Genomic DNA, 20,590 nt, shown 5'->3' with positions numbered 1-20,590 from the left:
CCACCAGGCGTCTGTAGACAACTAGGGCCCATCCAGAGCCCATATAGAATGTGTGTACCTTGCAACAGGTTTTTGTGCACATCTGAGCAAAGTCTTTCAATGCGATAGAACGAATGTACTGTGCAAGGCCCATTAGAATATTTCCACGAGGGCGTGACATTGCACGCTTTAGGTGCTCTACAAAGTCCGGCACATACTGAGACTCCTGTAAGGAGGGTGTTCATTTCCTACTGGGCACTCAGCCCAAACACAGTATGTTCTACCAAGGGCCTGTGTGCAAACGGCAGCCCTGGGCCAGTGGCTGACGGGGCGGTCTGTTTGTATTGTAATGGTTTCAACACACCCCCATGGCCTATATGAGAAGGAAGCCAAAGTCTAAGAGGTTCACAAACAATCAAAGTAAGATGAACAATTAATTTACACAAGGCGCCACCTTTCAGGGTAATGCTGTTGTAAGTAACAGGTTGGAAGTTACAGGAGTGGGTGGATGGCAGGCGGATACAAGAGCCTACCGTGAGGTGTTTATATAATACAGACACTGCGGTGGCGAGTGAGAAGAACCACAAAGAGGGCATCCCACCGGCAGCACGGAAGGAGCCTGTCTCAAACTCCCAAATCCAGAACAGCCAATCAAAGAAGTGCAATGATCATGAGATGCCTCCTGCTGGGGGCCGTGCTCCTGGAGGGTGAGTACTCACAGAGACCTCTTGCTAAATGTAGGGGATATGTGATCTTCGGCTCTCCGTGCTGTCAGCGCCTCCCTAATTACAATATTATCAGTTCTTACAAGTAGCTATATCTGCTCAGACAGGAAAGAGGTTTAATAACTGACAGAGGAGAACTGATTTACAGTGCGAACAGTTACTCTGAAGCAGGTTCTATTTCAACGGGAGACTTGCAGCCAGCCATGGCTGCCACACACACCAGGTTAGGGCTTAGTAGGTGCGTAATCGTCACACACACACACACACACACACTAAAAGGTATCTTTAGTCATCATGGATTTTGCACAATTTCCTATATGTTTAAAAAAACATTGAACCAGTGCTTTGAATAAATGAGCTGTGAGTGGTAGACCTTTCCTTATCAAGTGCTGAATAAACCAACAGCGCCCATATTTTTACAGTGAAAAGCTTTGGTGGTATGCGTGTGAAGATGTGTTGTGTGTCACATTGTGTTGAGTTGTCTAGCTGACAAGGACACCTTAACTTGTTGGTAGTCTCCATAAGGAGGGCAGGGTATTAAACTGCCTAGCTAGAACTGTAAGTAACCCGTCTAGGTATAGTGTACACTTCTAGGGAATTCTGTTAGCTACAACCTCTCCACAGAAAAACGATTATACTTTAAATAGGACTCTTTCATCTGTACTCGGCAAGGCTATGATAGTTTAAATGAAACAGAACCATGACCTCTCACCATTGCTATTAAACCTTAACTAGCAGTTCTTAGTAGAGATAACAGAGGTTTAATAAGCCACTGATGCACTTTTAGCAGGTTTGTTGTACTTTAATTGGGGAACTATGGACATAATTTAGCAGGGCTGCTGCATTCTAAAATGGGCAGAGTGGGCACTTGTCAGCAGGGTAGCTATGCATTTAATCGATCAACGCCTGAACTTCATGGCAGCACTGTTATACCTTCAAAAAGACAGCTCTTCCTAATAGGGATCTCTTGTTTAAACCAGGCAGCAACATTATCCTGTTTCATTCATTGCACTAAACCTGTAATGCTTGACAGATGTATGATGAGAGGCGATTTCTTGAATGGAAATTTCACCCAGCTCAGCCATGAGGCAGAAACAGTTGGATCTGGAAAGGTGTAAGTTCCCCAACAGACTTACAAGTCTGAGAATTTGCATGCCTAATCCATCTACATAGAGCATATGAGGAAACCTTCTGCCCTTTTATCACATTCCCAAAAGTAACAAAGAGTGCCAATGAACTTTGAACCTCACTAGTATGTTGCAGAGTTAACACAAGAGAACCATTCTTACATCAAGTGAAGAAAGATCGTGCTGTTGATCGTCCCCCTGAAGGACCGTCAAAATGATTTCATGTGCTAGGTGAAACCTCAGTTGACTTTGGGAATGAATTTAGGGTCTGGTCATAGAACCACTCTGTCTAGTAATATTTTAAGGTACAGGTACGATATAGGATCCCAACTCTCCAGTTATTTTTGCTGAAATGATTGCCAGCAAAAAGGCAATTTTTACTGTCAACCACATCATCTGTGCAGACACTAAGAGTTCAAAAGGCTCACACTGCAGGTATCTTATCACAGGGGGTAAGTACCAAGATAGAACCCTATCTGACAGTATCACCTTACTTAAATAGAAACGTTTCGCCTACCTATAGACCAAAGGGGTTAAAGAGACTAAGGTAGTCATTACAACCCTGGCGGTCGGTGTTAAAAACGGCGGTAAGACCGCCAACAGGCCGGCGGTAAAAATGTTGCAATTACGACCGTGGCGGAAACCGCCAACAAAGACAGCCACTTTAACACTCCGACCGCCACGGTGGTACAAACAAACAGCACGGTGGTCACCGCCAACAGACAGGCAGAAGACAAAGTACCGCCCACAGTATCACAACCTACCAATCCGCCACCTTTTCCGGGGCGGATTCACTGCGGATAAAAAAACATCGGAAACAGGATTCCGAAGGGAAAACGCTCACCTCTACACACCCCACGAGGAACTAGGACACCATGGATCCGGAACTCCAAATTCTCCCAGCGATAGTCTTCCTGCTCCTCTACCAGGAGCACGAACGCCAGCGGCGAAGACCACGGTGAGTACTGCACCTACGACACGGTGAAGGGGGAGGGAAAAAACAGTGACACACGCAACACGCAACACCCCCACCCCCACCCCCACCCTAACCCACTGCAACACACACACTAATACATATTGATACATCACAGTTACACCCCTAACCCCCCTGGAAGAATGCAAAGACAAAAGAAAATTAGTGCAACCATTGTAATATATTAAAAGCAAGTAGGCAAAAATATATATACACCATTAACAAAATATACACCAAGCATAGTGGTCCAGGTACTGCTCCAATTAAGTCTGTGGAACACTAGGCCCACACGGTATGGGCGAGGCCCACACAAGATCCCCGACCATGACGGAGAGAACACTGCAGGGGCATCAGAGAGCAAGAAAACAGGCACCTCAGGGGGAGGGAAAGGGGGGGCAACTCAGGCGGTTGAGTTCACAACGCCAAATCCACGAGAGGGCCACATGCACACTGTTCAATCCTGGGGAGTGCTAAGCCACAGTCTCTCAAGTCTCTACAGTGGGTGGTTTGCCCACTGTTCCATCCTGGGGAGTGCAAAGCCACAGTCTCTCAAGTCTCTACAGTGGGTGGGTTGCCCACTGTTCCATCCTGGGAAGTGCAAAGCCACAGTCTCTCAAGTCTGTACAGTGCGTGGGTTGCCCACTGTTCAATCCTGGGGAGTGCAAAGCCACAGTCTCTCAAGTGGATAACAGTCTCCACTGGTTCTGGAGGGGGCATTGTGCCCAGAGTGCTTCATCCTGCTAAGGACAGAGGTAGTGGATGGATCTCTCCACTGGTTCTGGAGGGGGCTTTGTGCCCAGAGTGCTTCATCCTGCTAAGGACAGAGGTAGTGGATGGATCTCTCCACTGGTTCTGGAGGGGGCATGGTGCCCAGAGTGCTTCATTCTGCCCGTGACGGACTCAGTAGTGTCAGTGTCCTTGGTGCTCATGGGCCAGCGTTGCTAGAGATGGCGGTGCCCTGTTCAGCGGTGCTTGAGACGGTGGTGCCCTGTTCAGCGGTGCTTGGAGCGGCGGGGGGTCCTTTGCAGTGACTCAGCTGCTGGTGGTCCTTCATGGCCCAGCGAGGCTTGTGCTGGAAGTCCTCTCTAGCCCAGTGGGGCTTGTGCTGGCGGTCCTTCATGGCCCAGCGGGGCTTGTGCTGGCGGTCCTCTATAGCCCAGCGGGGCTTGTGCTGGCGGTCCTCTCTGGCCCAACGGGGCTTGTGCTGACGGTCCTTCATGGCCCAGTGGGGCTTGTGCTGGCGGTCCTCTCTGGCCCAGCGGGGATGATGGCGGTGGCCTCCTGGGCAGCTGGGCTGGTTCTGGCGGTGGCCTCCTGGGCAGCAGGGCTGGTGGCGGTTGACTCCTGGGCAGCTGGGCTGGTGCTGGCCTCCTGGGTAGGTGGGCTGGTGCTGGCGGTGGCCTCCTGGGCAGCAGGGCTGGTGGCCTTCTGGGCAGCAGGGCTGGTGCTGGCGGTGGCCTCCTGGGCAGCAGGGCTGGTGGCGGTGGCCTCCTGGGCAGCTGGGCTGGTACTGCCGGTGGCCTCCTGGGCAGTAGGGCTGGTGGCGGTGGCCTCCTGGGCAGCAGGGCTGGTGGCGGTGGACTCCTGGGCAGAAGGGCTGATTCTGGCGGTGGCCTCCTGGGCAGCAGGGCTCGTGGTGGGGGCCTCCTGTGCAGCAGGGCTGGTGCTGGCGGTGGCCTCCTGGGCAGCGGGGATGATGGCGGTCTTCTCCGCCGTGCTGCTCTTCCCAGACTTGCTGAGTTTTTTGTGCCCCTTCCCCACCTTGGAAGGTGTCGCAGCTGACTCCACACTCCCACCTGTACCCCTGGGAGCCGCTTTGGTTGCTGGAGTCTTCCCCCTCTCCTGCCAGGCACTGGCCAACTTCTGATGCTTCACAGGTGGGGGACTGTCTGTGCTGTGGCTCCGTGCCACACTGGCTGCCCTGGTGGCCGGTGCACTCCAGATTCCGGTGACTACAGGCACCACTGGTCCTGGCGATGTTGTGGCTGAGGTGCTAGTTCGGGACCTAGGAGACGGACGGGGTGGGGGAGGTGTGGGAAAGAGGTCAAGGTTGGACAGGAAAAGTTTTTGGGAGACACTGGGACGGGTAGCTTGAGGGGGGTTGGGAGTGGATGAAGAGGTTGTGGTTGTAGGAGGTGTTCGTTTGCTGACTTTGGGTGAAGTTGCCTGTGACTGGGTGAGGGGAACCGACTGTCCCGAGGTCCCCGATGGGCCAGGCTGGTCATCTAGATCCAGTTGGACAGAGGTGCTGTCATCACTGTGTGCCTCTTCTGTTGGTGGTGTGGACATGTGTGGACCCTCCTGTCCGGTGACGTTGGGTAGGGGTCCTGCAGGGTTATAAAAGGATGTTTATTACATCTGTGTGTGCCATGGTGTGCAATGGGTGGGTGACCGTGTACCCCAGTGCTTGCATTCCTGTGTGGGACCTTGTGTGATGATGGTTTAGGGGGGTGTATGGGTATGTGCAGTGGCCATGCTTTAGTGATGGGTGTCCATGCTTTGTTGTTGCATGCAGGGCTTGGGGTTAGGATGTGTGGTTTGTGATGTTGGGACATTTGTGAGGAGTTAGAGTGATGGGGGTGAGGGTGAGGGTGGGGGTATGTGCTGGCATGCAGGTAGGGTGGGCGATGTAATAGTTAAGATTTCACTTACCAGAGTCCATTCCGCCACCTACTCCTGCGGGGCCCTCAGGATGCAGAATCGCCAAGACCTGCTCCTCCCATGTTGTTAGTTGTGGGGGAGGAGGTGGAGGTCCGCCGCCAGTCCACTGAACCGCCAGGTGGTGTCTTGAGACCACGGAACGCACCTTCCTCCGTAGGTCGTTCCACCTCTTCCTGATGTCCTCCCGATTTCTTGGGTGCTGTCCCACTGTGTTGACCCTGTCCACTATTCTTCGCCATAGCTCCATCTTCCTTGCAATTGAGGTGTGCTGCACCTGTGATCCGAATAACTGTGGCTCTACCGGGACGATTTCCTCCACCATGACCCTGAGCTCCTCCTCCGAGAACTTGGGGTGTCTTTGCCATACCATGGTGTGGTGTAGGTGATGTGTGGGGTGGTGTGTGGGGTAATAAGTGTGCTGATATGTAGTGGTGTGTAGTGTGAGGTGCTTGGAAGTTCTCTGGGTGATGGTGTTGTGTGCCTGTGGATGCTAGCATTGTTAATGGTGGTGTCTCTCTCTGGCCTTCGTTCGTGATTTTTGGTCGTAGGGGTTTGTGGGTGATGTGGGTGTGTGCTTTATATTGTATTGTGTGTGTGGGAGTGGTGTGTGTATGTGTATCAGGTGTGTGTATTTCGAATTGTCCAATGTGGTAGTGTTTTGTAAGAGTGTGTGTATTTTGAGCACGACGCTGTGTACCGCCAATGGAATACCATGGTTGAAAGACCGTCACTTGGATTCGTGTGTCGTGATAGTGTGGGTGTATTTTTGTTGGCGTGACCGTGGAGGATTGGTTTTCGCCAGTTTATCACTGACCTTTGGTGTGGCGGACTTGTGTGGGTGTCTGAATTTTGGCAGATTCCATGCTGTGGGTCATAATAGCTGTGGTGGTTTTCCGCGGCCGTGGCGGTGTGTTGGCGGTCTTCTGCACGGCGGTATGCGGCTTTTACTGCCAATGTCGTATTGACCTCCTAATTCTCCACCCAGTCCCATAAATGCCTTATTCACTCCCCACTGAGTCACTAAGGCCCATATTTATACCTTTTTTGCGCTGCAATTGCGTAATTTTTTTACGCAAAAGGGGTGCAAACTCACAAAATACAATTCGTTTTTGTAAGTTTGCACCGCTTTAGCGTAAATAAATTATGCCAATGCGGCGCAAAAAAAGTATAAATATGGGCCTAAAGTTGATGGAGGCAGATCATTATGAAAACCTTCTAAGAATTCCAAAATCTGATTTACTGAAGTGAGATCTAGGAATTGAAATGAACACCATTTTGAGAAAGAATTCCAATGTTTCTTATAAGAATTCCTATGTAGAATCTTTCCTTGGCTGTTGAAGCTCCTTTGCAACATCATAGCAGCAATCCAAATCAATCAGATGCTTCTTTTCAAACTTTTCAAGCTCCAGGCCTTTAAGACAGAGGTCTCACAATAGGTCAGTGACATATCCAGAAACTGTAACAAGGATGGGGCAGCTGGAAACTTGAGGAAACTCCTGCTAGCTAAACTCATGACTAGTGAGAACCTAGACCTCCTCGACAAAAAAGGAGTCACAAAGATCACAGACCCTTCTCCCCCAAATCTTCTAAAGCACCCTAGGGAGGAGCATAATTGAGGGTGGGGCACATACAGGCAACCTTGAGGCCAGGGAATGACTGCAGAAGCCTGTGAACAGTTAACTTCTAAGCAAAAGAGTGCTCTGGAGACACAAACGTGTCTATCCATGGTTACCCTAACAGTTAACATATCTGCTCAAATTGTGGAATTGCCAGATGGTAAAAAAAACTGAGGAAGGCAAACTGCAGCTCAGGCTGGCCACATGAAAATTCAGTTCCTCAAATGTAGACCGCCATCAAAGATAGTAAATGGGATTCTGCCCAAAAGCAAATTTGTGTCACTAGCCAATTTAGGTGAGGACATTTTGTCCTTCCCTGTTGATTCAGGTAGCACTGAGTCATTTGATTGTTTGTGCTGAATGTCAAATTCTGTTCTTTCCACAGAGACTGTAAAAACCAATCAGCCTTCAGTACTGCAGCCAGTTCTTTCTAGTTGACATCTGCCCCCTTCAGACCATTGCCCCTTGCATTTCCAGTCTGATAGGCTTGTACCCAACCCCTACAGACTGGCATCTATCATCCTCTGTAATTAAAGAGTTATCCAAAATTGAATCCCCTTCATCAAGTTGGAAGTGTATAACCACCAAATGAGATCCTGAACTACATCCTGAGTCACCTGAACCTCTGCCTCGTAATTGCCCAAGGCTGGATCCCAGTGATTCCAAAGATGATTCATGAGGGGCTTTAAGTGAAGCCTGGACAACAGCTGTAGTATATACAGCTGTTGTCGAGTCTTGCTGTTGCAGAGGAGTGAGCTTGTAGAGTTTGAAGATTCCTTTGAGGCAATTCAATCCTATCCTGAGGGACAAACACAAATCCCTTTTATGTATCTAATATTGCTTCCAACAACTGTCTGGTCTGAACTGGGAACAAATTTGACCTCAGGATGTTCAATTTGAACCCCAGTTGGCAAAGAAAGGTTACTGTCACAATCACTGCCTCTTGAGCCTTTACAAAAATGGGAGCACAATTAGCTAGTCATGTATGTAAGGGAAGATAGAAAGTTCTTCAAGCTGTAAAACAGCAACGACTGGAGCTAATACCTTTGTGAAGGTTCTCAGGGATGTTGATTATCTGAATAACAGTGCATGAAACTGGAAATGCCTGTCTTGCATACAAAACCTCATAAAGGGTTGATTCTCTGATTGGATGAGCACGTGCAAGGAGGCATCTTCCAGATCCAGCATCGTCAGAAAGGCTCCTTCCCTAATCAATGGTATGATCGACTGTAATGCAAACATTCAAAATATTTCCAAATATACCCTCTTGTTTAATGTTTTGAGGTTCAATACTGGTCAAAATGACCCACCTGCTTTAAACACAAAGACATGGGTTGGATAGAATCGCTCTCCCTCTTGATGAGCCTGGACTGGAAAAATTGCTTATTTGAGAAGCATGGTTTCTATGCCAAACAGCATAGCTTCTCTCTTTGAGCTGTTAGAAAAGAGAGGAGACACATTAAACACTGGAATCAGAAGGCTATGTGTGAAAGGGATTTGATAACCCTCCCAAATAATCAAGAACACCCAATGATCTGTCATGTAAAAATGTTGTTCCGGAAGGAAGAATTTCATTCTGGCCTATACTGCCATATAGCCATTTGTGACCAGAGCCTTTATTTGACTGTCCTTGAGGTTGGACTTTGTTAGCAAACGTGGCTTCCTGATCACAAGCCCACTTGCGAAAGGGAAAAGGATGCTTGCCTTTGTGCCACTGTTGATGTTGCTTCTACAAAAAAGATTTCTTCTCTTGAAAAAGTTTAAAATGCTTCAGCTGACCTCTGCATCATATAATTAGGCTCCTCTCCAAAGAGCTTTATGCCAGAGAAGGAAAACGTTTGTACAAAGGATCTCTCAGTGGTTTCCAACTTACAAAGTTTCATCCACAGGATTCTTCATCTTACAATAGCTGCCCCTTCAGCCAAAGGGCAATCCCACCAATTGTCAAATGTCAGATACAAGAAAAACGGAGTTAGTAACTCCATATTGGCTAAACTCAATGTGGGGTCAGCCTTCTCCTCATTGCAACCAAAGAGCTTCTGGAAGTCTTTAAGAAGGACCTGGAATGCATAAGCTCCTTAGCCGCTTGCCCTAATACTCAAATAGGCAGATCTAATGATCTATTATGGGTTGATTGCATTTTCCTATCAATCGGATCGGAAAATCAGGCTTCTTCAGATGATAAAGATGTTGAGGTTGCCATGGATGAGAGAATGAAAATCACCATCGGAATCTCTGGGAATTTCTCCTCAAACCCTCTACTCATTTTTTATTTTTTATTAAGGAACTGAGGAATATTCTGGTTGTCAACATCCTTCTATTTCTTAAAAATTGTATTCTTCAGGACAGCATGAAAAGGAACATCTTCCACAGAAGATCCACTACACTGGGCATACAATTCCTCCACGTCCTAGGTCTTTTTATGAAACCCCAGTACTTCTTGTATGTGATAGAGCATATTGGATAAAATCTAGGCTTTTCTTTAGGGGAGGCATCTAAATCATCGTTGTGATCCAAGTTCTGCATCTTAGGTTGAGAATCATTTACCACCTTATCAACAGCCTGTGCAGTGCGCACATAGTGAGTGTATGTGCTGACAGTGTGTGTGCTTGTAAAGAGTACACCTTGGTTAAATATAGAAAATGTTCAATGCTGAACAGTGCACACTGATGGAGTCTGTGTGCTGAATGCATGGTATGGTAATGGTGCAATGCATGGAGCAACAGTCCTGACTGAAAGTGAAAGTACACTGAGTGAGTGTGCTTGCAATGGTACATTGTATCAAGGACACTGAGTTCCATTTTGTGAAGCCCAGGCCTGCCTGGAAAAACATGAGGAGGAAAGAAATCCTCCCAGACAGATTTGTGTATTGCTGCATTCATGTGAGCTGAGTGGGGACACACTGGTGAGAAAAGGAATGGACTCCCTTTGCATTGCATATTGCTCTTTGTTTCAGTGATTGATCACAAGGGAGGGTCCTGGACACATCTCAGAAAGGGAAAAGGGTCTGGTAAGAGAAACGTGAAGAGTAGGGCTGGGGAGCTGGGGTTGGCCTTTTGATGCACATATATATCACTGTAGCTGAAATCCCGGTGTGAACTCTAGTCACTCCTATGAATTGTGTTGTGGACAGTCAGCTTCGGAGTCATGCCTGCTGTGACAGACATCTTTCATGAAGGAAGATGAAAAGGAGATATACCCGCTTCAAAAGAAGCAGAACTCCAACATAAAGCTTCAAAGACTCAGACACTAAATCACATTTGTTATCTGGAAAAGGACTTTAAGAAGGGGAAATGGGGTCTCCAAAAATGTATCATCTGCCAAACAGCTAGATGGGCTGTGTGAGAAGAGCAAGCTCTGCAAGACTTCTGCCTGTGACCTGGGCTGGGGGTCTAGGACTGCTAGTCTCCCTGCAGGGTAAGGGGACATTACCCAGGGAAACCAACACCACCTGCCATGGATTGTGGTGCACCAGCACCTGCCTGCTTGCCAAGACCAGTGCGACCTGTGAGGAAGAGGATAGCCAGGGACGTAGCTTAGTCAGTGAGATTTAGGGGTGTTAACCTTGAATGTCCCAACTAAAAAACACAGTGGGTTGCAGGGTGAGATGACAAGATTTCAGCATGGTCTGTTTCCATGAGGAAAAGGGGCAGTACTGATTTACTTTAGGTGGGTTTCTTTTTAGAGTGGCACAGTGGGCAACAAAATGGGTTGTAATGCTACCCTGAGCGAGTGTTACTGGTTAGACTTTGTGCAAGCATTCATCTGATCATCTTCTGGTTGTTTGATTGACAGTAGTATGACTGGAAACCTGAGATGGGCACAGCTTTTCAGGCCTACCTATGCCAATGTTTGTGAATTTCAAAATGCAGTAACTTTGCACCCATTAAAAAAGTACTTCTACGAGTGCAGATTTACTACTTTTTGGTAAACTGGTCACTATATATATGTATAAGTTCCAGGTTCAAACAAGCATTTGCAATGCAATGGGTCTCATGTTTGCTCGAGTAAGAGCTATTTGCGTTGTAAATTCCGAACTGGACATTTCTTGTCACATAAATTGAAAATAAAAAGTAAAGCAGAAGTTTGCTCGCAGTCAAACATACTATTGGCAAAATGCATTTATCCATGTAACAGGATCGATGTGATGCAAAGCGCTCAACTACTGCACAGCGAAATCATGCTGCGTAGGAAATAAATCGAAAAAAGTAGTCCAGAAACCATACAGAAAACACAGAGCCCTGTATGTTTTCAGTAGTTGGCCGGTGTGCTCGAGGAGGGCTAGACACCAGAAAAGGCATGACATACGCATGCCTTCCACTAATGAAAGCAAGCAAATTTTAAACGGCAGCCCACAAACCAACCAAACTCAAGGGTATGCGGTGGGCATGGTTACCCATAGAGAGATTACAGCAGGGACAAAGTGCTTTGTGCTCGAACCTAAAAATGAGCAAGTTAAAACAACTTAGTGAAATGAGAATGGCGGGGAAACCAGACACAGACATTACAGACCCTACTCAGGAACCCAAGTTTCATCTACCAAGCCAAGCATGCATTTGATGGGTGTCACACCCCTAACACACCTACTGAAGCTATGGCCTTGCTGTCCCATCTGGGCCTGGTAGTTTCGCTGGGAACTCACAGCTATGGTCAGGTACAACACAACGGCCTGAAGTCTCTGCCCTGGGATCACTTATTTTACATGTTTTTACACTGCACACACTCTTCTTCATCTCTACTACAAGAAGCTTCAGTCTTAGAGTTGTCAAATTGGTACATGTGGGTAGGAATCCATGTTACTAGTCCTCACCTTTTACAAATCATTTTATCAAGTGACTTATGGACTCTGGTATTGAGCATGAGTCACAAAGAGAGGAGGGTGCGCAGGCAAATCAACTGGACGAGCCAAGCCAGAGCAGAGCCATGGGTCTAGCTCGGCTCTTACAGTCCGTGTACAAACAGGGCCATGAAAATGCATATCAAACTTAATGTAAAAATATGATATCATCTTTTCGAAATTCTAAAAGTGTATTTCTTTAGCTAGCAAGCATGTTTTACCTTAGTACATCAGATTAGACCACTGTGTAAACAGACATGTTTTAAAAGTGATAATTTTTAGAAGCCTTCATTGCTCCTCCGCACCCAAATAACAATACCATTACTAAGAGGCAAGACGGTCGTCATGTTATTATAGATGGAGCAACATTATTAGAGTATTAAATCAAACATAAGAGGTGCTTGTACAGCACACATTGTGAATTCAAGCATTTAAACATAGGCTCATGTGTGATAATAAAGAAAAAGGAGGCTCTGTGAAATAAAATATTTGCCTTGGATCACACAATTTGAACAAGCAGGGAATCTGGTATTGATTCTATATTAGCTGGTTTCACATTTGAAACTAAGGCAGCAGATGGATATCTCTCTCTTTCTCGCTCTCTCACTCTCACATTTACAACAGAAGTCACTGTTTTGTCTTTCATTATTGGTTGAGGGTGAGAAAAACCAGCGTAGAGATGGCTGACCCATCTCAGGGGCCCAAGATACAACTACCAAGAAGAGAATGCATTTAATTAGGAGGTGTCACACCATAAACACCCCCCCTGAAACTACGCCACTGAGGAGAGTGTTGGAGGGAGCAAAGTCCAGTGGGGAGCCCTACTGTATAGACTCCCTGTGCAAGGATTGTTTTTGATGACTCCTATATACCAGTAGAGGGCTGCGGTAGACTCGGCCATGTTTTGAATGCCATGCGGGTCCTGCTATACCTGTACTGCTGCCTTGCGGTGACCCCGTATGACAGAGGGGCCCCTGGTAAAGCTACCACTTCAAGGAGTGCCAAAAATAGTGACCATATCAGTTGGGTCGCTTGTGTTGAAAGAGCCTGCACCTGTATAACAATGTACTGTGGCAACCCTGTATGCCAGGAGAAGCTGCTGGTACCAGCATTGCCACAGGATTTGGACCGCTGCACAAATGAGAGACCACGGCTGCTATCCGTGGGTTGGACCTACTCTGTGAGGAAACTGCCCTTGACTCACCACTGAGGACTGCCAGAGATGCTGTGGCTGGCATTGCATGCTCGCTGGCTTCAGTCAGGAGCTGGAGAAAGGATTCCTTCCACCTCCCCATTGGGCAAAGTCAACTTACTATGTCTTCGTGAGTAGGGACCTGCTCCGACATCTGGGAGGCCTTTGGCAGCGCAGCTCAGGAGAGCAAGCCTGCCCTGCAGGTGCGGCCACGGGAGCCACAATCAACTCTCCAAATTGAGCAGAACCCAAGGGTGCCCATTTGAAGACTCCCACTGCATCGCTGAAATCTTTTGTGCTGCGAGCGCAGGTAAAACATGAACTGAGCCAGTTGGGACCCAGAGAAATTCATTGCTAACAGTGCTTCAGAACCATAGGCACTTTTGACTAAAGGCCTGATTTATATTTAGGCAGGAGGCCCGCCTTTCCACCATGGGGATGGAGTAAATTACTCTGTCCTGATAGTGGAGAGGCCGCCCACCTAATTTTTAAATGACTGCCAAGCAGGCAGTCATTTGCAAAGCCATTGGCAGGCACCACTGTCATGGTGGTTCCTGTTAATGCATTTTACTGTGTGCTGCAGGGCTGTATCCTTCCAATGCAGCTCTGCACCAAACAGTATTCTTTTTATTTTTTTCAAAAGGAAAACCCTGAAATTGGATTTTTTGGGGAAAGTATAAAAAGTAATGTTCCCCTTGCCATGGGAGGCTTCTCACATGGCAGGGTAGAGCATTAGAATGATTTTAGGATTCCTTATCACCAGATAAAACCTGGTGGTAAGGAAGAGTAAAAAGTGACTACATGTCTGCCCATCTAAATTGGACGGGGGACATGTAGCCATTTCTTGGACAGCTACTACTTCCCAGGGCCATCGAAGATGTTTTGCCATGGCGGAGACAAAGTAGTTTCCATCAAGGCCTATCTTTCGTTCCTCCCGCAATTAAGTTCTGTGGGTGTACAACTATTTTAGCATTGCGGGAACTCTGTAGCTCTTGCCACGGAGTACCCTCTTCCCCGGTATATAAATACGGCCCTGATTTTATAAAGGGTAAAAAAAGAGAAGTTTTGGGTATGGCCTAAAAGTGTGCATTCTCCGTTGCAGTCACCAGTGAATGGGGAATAACCTTGGACATGTTACACAAAGGAACTCACCTGACAACTACTAGAGCCTGACCCCAAGGGGATTGTGATTTTGTATGTGAATTTTGCATTTCTTTGCATCTGTTTAGTTAGAAATAAAATACTCCTGTTTCTTATAAAAGCAAGTATTTGGCTGGACATTGATATATTGTTCATACTGTTTGCACTTTGAGTTATGAGTCATATCCACTAACCTATAGCTACACCCCCCTCGAGGGAGCCTTGACTGCTCGACCACACCTACCACTGAGGGCAAAGTGCAGAAGAGGTGCTTGGCCCAGTTGAGCGGGATACATAGTGAAATGGACCCTAGGACATCAGGAGTAGAAGGCTGCAACCACCACAGTTTGGCTCAGTAGCCCCTGCCTACCCAGTGGCCCTCTAAAGGGATTCTGACAGTTGGCAGTGGCGTTGGGATTCAAACCCACACAGCCCAAAAGTATGACATGTGTTATCCTATTTATAGATGTTTTGACTAGAAAGAAGATTTTCCCCTTATGAATGATAGACATATCCAAAATGCATTGGCACTCTTTTAGGCAGTTAATTAGCAGTGCAAGTGGATGACAGCTTGATCACACAATAAGAAACTTAAGAAATTGACAGTAGGCATCCAGGAACAGAGGATGCTCATGAGTTTGTACGCATAACCATGTTAATAAAAACCTGACATCATGTAGTGTGCATCTAGCCTCTGTAATCCATTTTAGACTTGGCTTACAATTAGCAAAATATCCTTGAATGGCAGATCTACTTATCCAGAGGCCATTTTTGAATACCCAATCAAGAAGGCCTCTGTGCATCTCAAATCAGTCGCAAACAGTATAATTGCAGGGCAGCATAGAGTGTATAGTGTTGTTCAGGTAAGAATAGTGCTAATTCAACTGTACTTGTAGTCATTTATTGCACTGTAGAGTGCAGAGCTTTTAGCACTAATTATTTATCTGTGGTTTACTGCCCCTTTTTTATTCTGGTTGTGCTAATGCACTGTGATTTTTATGAGATGTAAGTTTCAGTTTATTCCTCTGTTTTGTGTTATGTATTTTATACATAGGGCATTCAAAACTTTATTGGTACAGAAAAGTCCCTTGCTTGGTGATGGACATGCACCCCTGCTCTGAATGCCCTACCTGCAAGGATATTTAGATCCCTGATGCAAATTTTTTAGTCATCGGTAAACACAGATCATGTGCGTGTGTCATGACATAGGCCTGCCTCACGGATTGCTGTCCTGTTGGAGTGGATACCAAAGTGCTTCCATCATGGTGGTGAAAGGCTACTGCCTTTACCAGGAGTTACGCAGCAGAAACACTGTGGTGGCAGCATACCATATAGTGATCAGTAGGAGTGAACCAGCCTTTTTTACCTGAGTCACAAGTGTGAGGCCTAGAGGCCCACATATATATAAGAGTCCACTGCTATGTGTTTAACTCACCCTTGGCCTACATTAAGTTAGTATGAAGTGCTGTGCAGTGCATGTGTGGTTGCATATATGTGCCATATGAGTGCCTGTGAGTGGTACAATACATAGAAGACTCTAGGTTCCTTTTTGGGAGATCCAGAGCTGTTTAGAGAATTGTGAGGAAGTAGAAGATACCCATCAGACAGATTTGTGATATGTTGCATTCCTGGGAGATGGGTTGGACACACACTGGAGGGCACACTTCAAAGGGTGCTCTTTGATTCTGAGAGGGTCACTGGACACTGCCTTTGGCATTTTTTAAGAAGGAGATGTCACTGATAGGAAAATCATAAAAGGTAGGGTTGGGCGCCTGGGGTAACCTTTTGATGCATAAATCACTGTATCTATATCCAGGTGAACCTTTAGTCAATCCCATGGGCTGTTTTGTGGGGCTATCGAATTTGGAGTCACCACTGCTGTGACAGGCTTCTTTCTGAAGTAAGGGCAGAACAGAGGAGTGAGTACTTCAAAAGGAAGCCAACCCCCAGATCATATCAATGTAGAAAAATGGAATCCTCTGAGCTATCAGATCTAGTGTTGTTGATGTGTCTACTGCGAGTACTGTTTACATTATCGCTCAAGTCATTATTAATTAATCTATGACTAATTGAGGATACTGGTTTAGGTCCACTTTATGGTGTGATTAATAAATGAAAAAGAAGTTCTAGTTGGTGCAAAACGTGTCTCTGACTCCCCCCTTCTTTTATGTGTGCTTACTGCAGCTGACACCCTCCTATGCAAGAGGTTCGTCTGCTCAGGTTCCAGGCCCTGCACGGAAGCAATGATCAGCTGCTCCAGAGACAAAACCCAGTGCTTCACCCTCAAGCTGGACAAGCCACTGTGTGAGTTTACTCGTTTATATAGGGCACCAGGGCAAAGCAAGGATGAGGTGTCAACCAAAGCATATATAGTTCAATTACAACAGTTAAAAGTGTTGGCTGGTCTGGAAGGTACTTAGCAATGCACATTTAGCCTTGAAAACAAAACATGTGTCAGAAAAGCATTGGATTAAAATGAAATTGCATTCAAATAGCTTTTACTACACATGCCGGGGCACTGAAACGCTTTACGGTGAGTAGCATGCTACCTGGGAGCCCAAAGTTAGTGGTCAGTCTATTGGAAATTGAGATTAGTCTTGTGTTCCCAAAGAAACCATTCCATGCATTTACCCCTTTTCTTTCTGGTACATTAATGACGTCATTAATGACGTGGGTGTGATCATTAGATAGGCTTATGTGAGACGCAAATGGGGGAAAGAAAATATATTTTTAGGTTGCTTAGGTTCAGGGATATGGTTTCCAAGAAATAGAGATTAAGACACCCATGCTATTTGGAGTGGTCTATATACACACAAGGCATGCAGACGGTAGAAGGGAACGTGAGGCACAGCCAAAATAAATAATGGAGGAAAAAATTGAAAGTTAAGTCAAGACCAATTTTTCATGCAAGGTTTCAGAAATATTCCAGGGAGATTTTTGCCATAGCATGCGATCTGTGGATGTAAACCTGTAAAATGAATCCGTTTCAAATTGTACTCTGATAAATGTGTCTTTTAAACTCTTCTACAGACTCTTTAACCTTCGAAGAGGTGGGGGATTCTTGCCTCGCAGACAAAAGCCACACCAGTGTTTGTTGAGACGTTTTTTGAGCGACTGTCAAGCAGTGCAACAGTTAAACACACCCAAATACCAGAAATTTACATTTGATAACACGATTAAAAAAGCTCTTGTGCACATCATGCCACTGCAGCTGAAATAAATACTTGCAAACTCAGAAAGGACACCTGTATTTATCTACTACAGCAGTACATTCAATTCTATGAGGTATTGTTATAGTTTGTGTATGCAAATGACCTTACGCTGTCCATAAACTACATATGTAAACATATGTAACCACCCGCCAACTTCTGCATAACAAGACACTTGACGAACATGCTGCATCAATCATCATTAGCAAATTCAGGGCATTGTTTACCTGACCCCTTAATGACCTGGTTCGGAAAGGTGCTGGAAGGTGCTGTCCCCTGCCCCCACCGGAAGAACACCAGGCTCCACAGTTCAGACAGGGAGGTCTGCAAAATCAATGTGTCTGATGTCCCCATAATCCTCCAGCATCCACCATGCCTTGTAGTGGAGTACGCCTAGCCCTCAACTGTTCTGAGGTAACAAAGAATACTACTAACCAACTGGATGCGACAAGTTAAATGCATATTGTATGGCAGGCTCAAGGGCAGAGCTGCAGTATTTGCTGGGAAAAGTCCTGAGAAGTCTAGATTTTGGATATTGGAATTTCCACAGCACCCCAGGAAGCTGCCAGGGTGTGTTTGCCATTGAATATTATGTGAATATCGGTGTGGACAATAGCCACGTGCAATCAAACGTAGCTCCAATAACAGCTAAAAATATGTGGACGTTTTCATCTGAACAGTGTAATTATATCCCAGCACTCTCTTGCTGTGTTTGGGCATCGATAGAGATCACCATGTACTACCACAATCGAGTGAAAACTAAAAGATTCGTATATATCTCCCCCACTGGAATGGCTAATAAACTGTGGGATCTGGTTGGCTGCCGAAGAGTGGTTCGTGAACTCTAGTACCTAATCGGCTAGTGTCTGCGATTGACTGGCTAATGGAAAGTGCGTCACCGTTTTTTAGGAGTTGATTGCCTGCATGGAATTGCAGGCAGTTAGTTAAGGCACACTGGCATCTGGTTTGGTGTTGGAAAGTGATTTGAAATCTTTAAGATCTGACTGGCTCTGGTTTTGTTCATCAGGTTTGTGGCACTGATAGGTTTTTAAATATTTCTCTCCCCTTAGATACCGTGCTTGGTGGTTGCACAACCCCAATGAACTGCGAAAAAATGAAGAGCAACATACCAAGAGTCGTCTGCTGCTCTGGTAACCTCTGCAACTGAATGGGCCAGTCACACCAACTTCACAGGAAGCATCAGAGTATCTCTGTACTCCATAAAGCAGAAGAGAGAGCCTTACTCCTTTGAAGGGTGGGGGAAGAAGGGCAGGAGGTGCAATAGCTGTCTAATATGGAGAGGATCCTAATGTTGGGCTTTGGCGAGTGTCTCCGTAGAGAAGGCAATGGTCTGAAAACCTGGAGTGAACTACTGTGTAATGGACACTCTGTGTAGGCTGAGGAGCTGGTGAGACGGACGCAATGGTTCTTGTGAGAAGGGGTCATCATTTCCACCAAAAGCTGGTTTTATAATCTCATGTTGATTTTTTTCCCCAACCAACTCTCTGGAAGTAGTATGAGGTCTCTTTGTATTGTATTATATTCCAGACGACCTCGCTGATGATAAATAGTTTACAATTTCATTTGGAAATGGTACCAAAAACCCTTATCAGCATCGTCATCATTTCAAACACGCTGTTTATTCCGGTTTCTAGATTAACATGTTTAAATAAAGTCTTCACAGTGTAAAGATCTGTACCATGTTTTTCCTGGCTGGTTGATTTGGCATATAGCTTCAGCCTGCACAATGAGCAAAATGCACAGAATCCCACAGGCAACAGATTAAGCAAATGCAATTTCTTCAGTTCATCAACCAAGATTTATGTTTTTTCATAAATGTGAAAACTTGAATATTAGCATATATCAATGATTTACTATTTTACTGATGAAGATATGAGATCTGATTGAGGAGGATTTGTAGATACACAAACTAATTTTGAGTACATTTATGATTTGAATTCCTCAAGTACGAGTCTGTGACACATTCAAACAGAAAAAAATCTTGACCATCCTTAAATTGTGACAGATTTTAGGGTAGATCCACCTCAGTCACACTTCAAAACAACTCATTTGATCACTTTTCAAGACATTAAAAAGAAGCGAGAGAATCTGGAGATAGAGAGAATTATAATGGGTAAAGATGGGATTGAATATTTAACAAAAGACAGCCATTAACAGATTTGATGGGGAGAGCAAATATCTAGGAACATATTATCTTTTGCGCCTGTCATTTAATGTTTGGTGAATTTTGTAAAAGAATCTGGTGCTCCCAGAGTTAGGCAGTATCCTCATCTGTCGGGGAGAAAAGCTAGCACAGGGTCTTATGTTCAATTTTTATAAGTTTATTAGCCCGTTTCTAACAGTTCTTGTTATTTCAAATGAGGTTGGCATCAAGGCTTGTCATTCTTTTATTTTAAGATAGGCTAAAAAGCCTGATTTGATTGATCACGACAGCAAGCCTTAGCCCACCCTATTTTTGCAAAGTAGAGCACTACAGCTCTTTCTTGCCTTAAAATGGGGTCAGGCAAGAGGCGGCTAGTACCCCTTGAAAGTGGTGGGATGAGTGAAGCTTCCCTAACCAATCCAGATACTGCTTTCATGATGTTAATCAATATGAGAGAAGTGTCTGTATTGGATGGAGTGGGCTGGCTGGATGCTCATTGAGGCACTGGAGGCCATCTTCAAAGTGCCTATGTCACTTTGTCCAATGTGAAACAGCCGGCCAAAGTGACATGCGCACTTTGGAGCATCCAAATGCTCCCCCGCCCTCAAGAAGAAAACATTGCTGAATCAGACAGGACTGCATTTGCAAGTCATTCCCAAAGATCCTGGATACTCTTCTGGTGATAAGTCGCACTTTACAAATCCAAAAAACATAAAGTAACAAAGTGATTTTACCTGACACATTTTCTGGCTGGTAAAATCTGGTGTGGTCTTTCTGCTCCCAGAAAAAAACAAGGGGCAGGAACGGGCTACCTCTCTTCTCAACTCAGCCAAAGTGGTATGCTACATGAGATAATTTGATATATTAGTTTGGGAGAGGGTAATCATCCGTTTAATAAAATAAGGTCATGTTGGCCCAAAACACCATTCATTGAGAAACGTTTACTCAACCCCTATTAGCTATGGCA

The 20,590-nt window shown here is 45.7% G+C and overlaps 1 long non-coding RNA gene across 1 annotated transcript; it reads left to right on the top strand.

The window, feature by feature from the left end:
* The first annotated feature begins 573 nt into the window (after positions 1–573).
* On the top strand, positions 574–19,105 carry LOC138294122 (uncharacterized). The gene is made up of 3 exons (XR_011203205.1): positions 574–686; positions 16,435–16,554; positions 18,530–19,105. It is a non-coding gene; the product is annotated as an uncharacterized lncRNA (long non-coding RNA).
* The last annotated feature ends 1,485 nt before the right edge of the window (positions 19,106–20,590 follow it).

The sequence above is a fragment of the Pleurodeles waltl genome, chromosome 4_2 (genome assembly GCF_031143425.1).
Source record: "Pleurodeles waltl isolate 20211129_DDA chromosome 4_2, aPleWal1.hap1.20221129, whole genome shotgun sequence".
NCBI classification, from domain to species: domain Eukaryota; kingdom Metazoa; phylum Chordata; class Amphibia; order Caudata; family Salamandridae; genus Pleurodeles; species Pleurodeles waltl.
The sequence above is the reverse complement of the archived record's forward strand: the minus strand, read 5'-3'. Positions and strand labels throughout refer to the sequence as shown.